The sequence below is a fragment of the Rhagoletis pomonella genome, unplaced genomic scaffold, assembly GCF_013731165.1.
Source record: "Rhagoletis pomonella isolate Grant_MI unplaced genomic scaffold, Rhpom_1.0 Rhpom_scaffold_00005, whole genome shotgun sequence".
Classification (NCBI taxonomy): Eukaryota; Metazoa; Arthropoda; class Insecta; order Diptera; family Tephritidae; genus Rhagoletis; species Rhagoletis pomonella.
The window spans coordinates 6,085,211-6,091,448 of NW_023458559.1; the positions used below are offsets into that span (position 1 = coordinate 6,085,211).

Genomic DNA, 6,238 nt, shown 5'->3' on the forward strand with positions numbered 1-6,238 from the left:
TATCACGTATTAGGAAAGTTTAATTAAATTAATACGTGGAAATGACTGAACTGATTTGCATGAAAGTTTGCAAACAGATAGCTTATGACCTAGACTGGAAAATAACAATAATTATTATTTTTTTATGTTACGTGCTTTTTATAAGCGTAAAACACAAAACAATTACTATAACTGGTGTTTGGTTCAGATTTTATTTTTAATTGGATTAACGATTAATGTTTTAAATTAATTAAACGTAATCGCAGCCAGCGATTAACGATTAAAAAAATGTTATCATTAATCGTACAGTTGATTACGACTAATTAATTTTAATCGTCAAACGCGATTATCATTTTAATCGTTAATTTTTAATCGGTTATCAGATTAACAGTTTGCCAACACTGTGTGAAATCATGTTCATATTCACGGAGAAAAATGGACGTTTTAGGAAAAGAGGCGTAGCACCTCCCATACTGACTGAAAGTTTCATATTGCATATCTCTACAAATGTTTGGGGTAAAGCACTCAAGCTTGGTATGGAAATACATACGTATGCATGTATGTATGTGAAACTAATACCATACTCATGGAGAAAAATGAGAGTTATTGGAAAAGGTGGTGTGGCAACTCCCATGCAAATTGATTTTTCTATGCTGCATATCTCTGGAGGTGTTTATTGCAGAGGACTGGAACTTGGCACCGAGATGTGTATACAAAATTAACTCCATACTCATAGAGAAGAATTTGCGTTATTCGAAAAGGGGATATGGTTCCTGCCGTACAAATTTACTGTTTTATACTGCTTATCTCTAGGGGTGTTCATGGTAGAGTACTGGGACTTGGTACTGGGGTATGTAAAATCAATTCTAAATTCATGGAAGAAGATTATAAGAAGGGTTATAAGAAAAAGGGGCGTGGCACTTCCTACACAAATTGACTTTTTCTTGCCACATATCCCTGGAAGTGTTTGTGGAAGAATACTGGAACTTGGTATAGAGTTGTGTATGCAAAATGTATCAATTGCTCATGGAAAAAAATGTGAGTTATTAAAAAAGGAGGCATGTCGCCTCCCATACATATTAAAAACTTCTTAATACATAGCTCTGGAAGGATAGAAAATCTCTCGAAGTATTTTAAATTTGTTATGGAGATTTATTTTATAAGTGCCGTACTGACAGAATAAATTTCATTAAATGGAAAAGGGAGAGCCGGGTTCGGCCTTATAATCTAAAGCTCTCTTGAGGCATTTGCTACAGTAATGAGAAGTGGTATTTTATCAAGGCCAGGTTACTAAGTTTGAGTTGGAAATATTAGAACCCGCCGTGGCACCTCCAAGAAGGTTACACGTTCACGCGTCGTATACCTGGAACCATTTTAAGGTAAACTTAGAGGGATTGATATATTTCGTATGCCTAGCGCGCAGACGAGATTTTATAATTTCATAGTTTTAAACGGCCTAAATACCTTAACTCGCTTAAAAAATAACGAGCTATAACGAAATGGGCACAGAAATAAAATCTAACATCATTAAATTATTTTTCCTATTTGTATAAAAGCGCGGGGTAAAACCCGCGGGTATAAGGTAGTAAGTATATTTACTAGCAGAGCACCCGACGTCGTTCGGGGTAAACAAATAAAAAAATATAAAACAGTAATACAAATATTCAGTTCATCATAATTTAAAGGAGACTTACTATTTTCTTTGTTTACATTAAGGCATCCTTATGAGCCATACTTTTAGCTTTATGGTGCTTTAACTAATATATATTGATCATCACTTATACTACAAATCTTGTTCCATTATTAATATTAGGTGGATTAATGTAACGATCAAATTTCTAAATTAAAATTAGTCTACTACGGTTCATTCCGTTTAGCTGCCTATTCGATTAGCTGTTTTAGTATAGCTGCACTTTTCTGGTATAATGCTAAATTCGGAAGGAGTTTTATTCACTATGAATGAACACTTTTCGTTTAACAGCATCGCGGGATTAAACAACGATTTAATCTTTCGATTTCCAAATAATCTAAAGGCGGTAAGGTTTCAAAAAAAAAACTCACAGTTTTAAATATCCGAGTTATCTAATAGATGAATACATATCGTCGTTTAAAGTACAAAACCGCGTATCAACAAAATGCAAAACTGCGTATCAAGAAAATGTAAAACCGCGTATGTGAGGTTGCATAAATTATTTTTTAGAGAGTAAACACACTCTTATTTCAAAATGGTTCTCTTTTTTATACAGAAATCGCATTTCTGGCTAGTATATTTCAGGACGAATGGATAAGTATTGCGCCAAGGGCGTGTGTGAGCAAATCCAATTTTTGGCAGCCAATGCCAGTTACGCGGTTTGGCAGAATGACGATACGCGGTTTTGTACTTTAAACGACGATAAATGTATATCCTCCTTTTACAAACTCATTTATATATACTTTACTCTGAACACCTCCCCTTGATACCTATGTTTGTATTTATATTTATATTTATTTATTATTATTTCGCTAATACAAAAGAAAAATAGATTCTTATAATGTATTAGGTTCGATTAAGCAAATGAATACCGAATTTCAAGTTCATGTGACTTATGGTTCCCAATTTATGGCTGATTAAAAATTCCACGCCTACGGGATGTGCCACGCTTCCTTTTATAAACTCATTCATATAAACCTTACTATAAGCAGCTACCATAGATATGTCTGCATACCAAATTTCAAGTTCGTGGGACTTATGGTTCCGACGTTATGGTTGATAAAAAATTCCACGCCTATGGGATCTGCCTTTTTACAAACTCGTTTATATATACCCTCGTATAAGAACCTACCATTGATATGTCCGCATACAAATTTCAAGTTCGTGTGACTTGTGGTTCCAAAGTTATAGCTGATAAAAAATTTCACGCCTATGTGTGTGTGGTCGGCCGCTGTGGTGTAGTGGTAAGCAGTGCGCGCTTCCACTCCACAGCACCTGGGTTCAAGCCCTGGTCAAAGCAACATCGCTAAAAAAAATAAAAAAAATAGAAAAAAGGTTTTTTCTTAACAGCGGTCGTCCCTCGGCAGGCAATGGCAAACCTCCGAGTGTATTTCTGCCATGAAAAACAGCTTCTCATAAAAAATACAATCGCCGTTCGGAGTCGGCGTAAAACTGTAGGTCCCTTCTCCTTGTGTAACAACATCAAGGCGCACGCCACAAATCGGAGGAGAAGCTCGGCCAAACACTAACATATGTGTAAGCGCCAATCTATTATTATTATTATTATTATTATGTGATGTGCCACTCCCCCTTTTACAAACTCCTATATATACCTATAGAGCTTATTATAAGCACCTACCAAAAAGGTATATGACTGCATACCAAATTTCAAGTTGATGTGACGTGTGGTTCCGAAGTTATAGCTGATAAAAATTTCAACGAATATGGGATATGCCACACCCCCTTTCATAAACTCGTTTATATACACCCACGTATAGACACCTACCATAGTTTTGTCTGCATACCAAATTTCAAGTTCGTGGGACTTATCTTTCCGAAGTTATAGCTGATAAAAAATTCCACGCCTATGGGATGTGCCACGCCCCTATTTAACAAACTCGTTTATATATACCCTCGTATAATGACCTACCATTGATATGTCCGCATACCAAATTTCAAGTTCGTGTGACTTGTGGTTCCGAAGTTATAGCTGATAAAAAATTCCACGCTTATGTGATGTGCCACGCCTCCTTTTACAAACTCCTATATATACGTATAGAGCTTTTTATAGGCACCTACCAAAAATGTATATGACTGCATACCAAATTTCAAGTTAATGCGACATGTGGTTCCGAAGTTATAACTGATAAAAATTTCAACGAATATGGGGTATGCCACGCCCCCTTTCACAAACTCGTTTATATAATAATAATAATAATAATAGATTGGCGCTTACACATATGTTAGTGTTTGGCCGAGCCTCTCCTCTGACTTGTGGCGTGCGCCTTGATGATGTCACACAAAGCGGAGGGACCTACAGTTTAACGCCGACTCCGAACGGCGATTGTATTTTTATGAGAAGCAGGTTTTCATGGCAGAAAAACACTCGGAGGTTTGCCATGGCCTGCCGAGGGATGACCGCTGTTAAGAAAAAACCTTTTTCTATATTTTTTGCGATGTTGCTTTGACCAGGGCTTGAACCCAGGTGTTGATGAGTGAAAGCGCACACTGCTTACTACTACACCACAGCGGCCGACAATATACACCCGCCTATAAACACCTACCATTGATATGTCTGCATACCAAATTTCAATTTCGTGGGACTTATGGTTCGAAGTTATAGCTGATAAAGGATTCCACGCAAACAGGATGTGCCACGCCCCCTTTTACAAACTCATTTATATATACCCTCATATAAGCACCTACTATTGATATGTCTTCATACCAAATTTCAAGTGCATGGGACTTATGGTTCCGAAGTTATAGCTGATGTAATATTCCACGCCTATGGGATGTGCCACGTCCCCTTTTACAATCTCGTTTATATATACCCTCCTATAAGCACCTACCATGCATATGTTGGCATACCAAATTTCAAGTTCGAATGACTTGTGGTTCCGAAGTTATAGCAAATAAAAAATTCCACGCCTTTGGAATGTGAGACGCCCCCCTTTCACAAATCATTTATATATACCCTCATATAAGCACCTACCATTGATATGTCTGCATACCAAATTTCAAGTTGCGAAGTTATAGCTGTCTATAAGCATCTACCATTGACATGTCTGCATACCAAATTTCAAGTTCATGTGGCTGTAGGCTGATTAAAAATTTCACGCCTATGGGAAGTGCCACGCCCCCTTGTCGGATCCCAAATTTTTTCACCCTATTATAGGCCCAGGTGTCATGCCAATACTCTATTAAAATTTTGTTCGATTCTGTCCGTCCGTTTAGACCAGTGCCCGCCAAACACTTTCCTGGGAAACGAACTATGTTCGGCCTTTCACATGTACACAATCGGGTTCTTACACGTCCACAATCCGAACGTCAACAGATAGAGTAGAAGAGCAACAAATTTTATTTAGTTGCATGCAAACAATAGGCGAAGCAGGTTGATGACGCATTATTGTTGAATAAAGTAGGTACACTGAGCAGAATGAATGAATATTCATTCAAAAATTTTATAACACAATTTTTCGTACATACACCCAGCGTTGCCAGGTTGACGTTTTTAACGTCATTAGGACGTTTTTTGTACCCTGTTGACGTGTGTTATTTTCTTAATAAATCTTTACAATCTTTGTGTTTTGCTGCAGCTGCTTCCTCTAAAGGTTTTTTTTTGGATTCTTGGACTAAGGATCACTTGTTCAAAGGCTGGTTGTGTAAACACTTCAGGTTACGAGGCTTGCTGTAATGATGCAATTGCACATTAAAAGCCAAATCAGGTAGAGCCGATCTATTGTAGCAGGCACGCTCGCAAAAGCATCAAAAAAGCTGTGCAGCATAAAACGTCAGAAAAAAGTAGGCAACTTTTTTAAGACTTCATTGAAAATGTACTGAATGCAAAAAAAAAATTAAATATTAGGTCCATTCAATAACTTTTCCAGTAAGTACTTGCAGCGAGAGCGTAAAAGAAAAATAGAGAGTAAAATTGAGAGCAAGAGAAAATTTTCAGAAAAAGTTATTGAACGCAAAACTAGTAAAAACTTGCAACTTAAGCCATTTTGACACTTTCTGACGGTTAAGTTTTGGGGCGCAATTTTCTTTTTAATTGGGAAAAGTTCCCATCGTCATAAAAGTAAAAAAATATATACGGTTAAGTTTTGGCGCGCCATTTTCTTTTTAATTGGGAATAGTTCCCATCGTCATAAAAGTATAAAAAAATACAATATATTTAAATTTTTTATCCATATTTTCATTTCACTAATTATGATTCATCAAATCATCCTCTTAAACAGTTTGCTCACATTTGAATTTGAAACATAACCTTACTTTTGGACTCCTGCAAATTCCTGCTAGCTAGCTTCGCTCCCTGTTGCAAATATTTTGGGTTATTGAATGCATTTCCAGTAAAAACTTGCAAGTACTAGTAACAATTCGTAACAATTTTTTGATATTAAATGGACCTATTGCTATGCTCCTTCTTAGCAGAACGTAATTTAGCATATTCGAAAACCGAGCCCCTAACAAATTTCTACAAAAAAAAAAAAAAATATTAAAAATCGACGCGATTATTTAGCCCCTTTAAACTTGCACATTATTGCCCTGAAGTTTAACGGGCTAAAAAAT

The 6,238-nt window shown here is 36.5% G+C and overlaps 1 protein-coding gene across 1 annotated transcript in view; it reads right to left on the reverse strand.

Moving 5' to 3' along the window:
• LOC118739767 (cubilin homolog) overlaps positions 1-6,238 on the reverse strand; it is a gene marked incomplete at its 3' end in the record, with an annotated part of 488,997 nt that overhangs the window by 21,608 nt on the left and 461,151 nt on the right.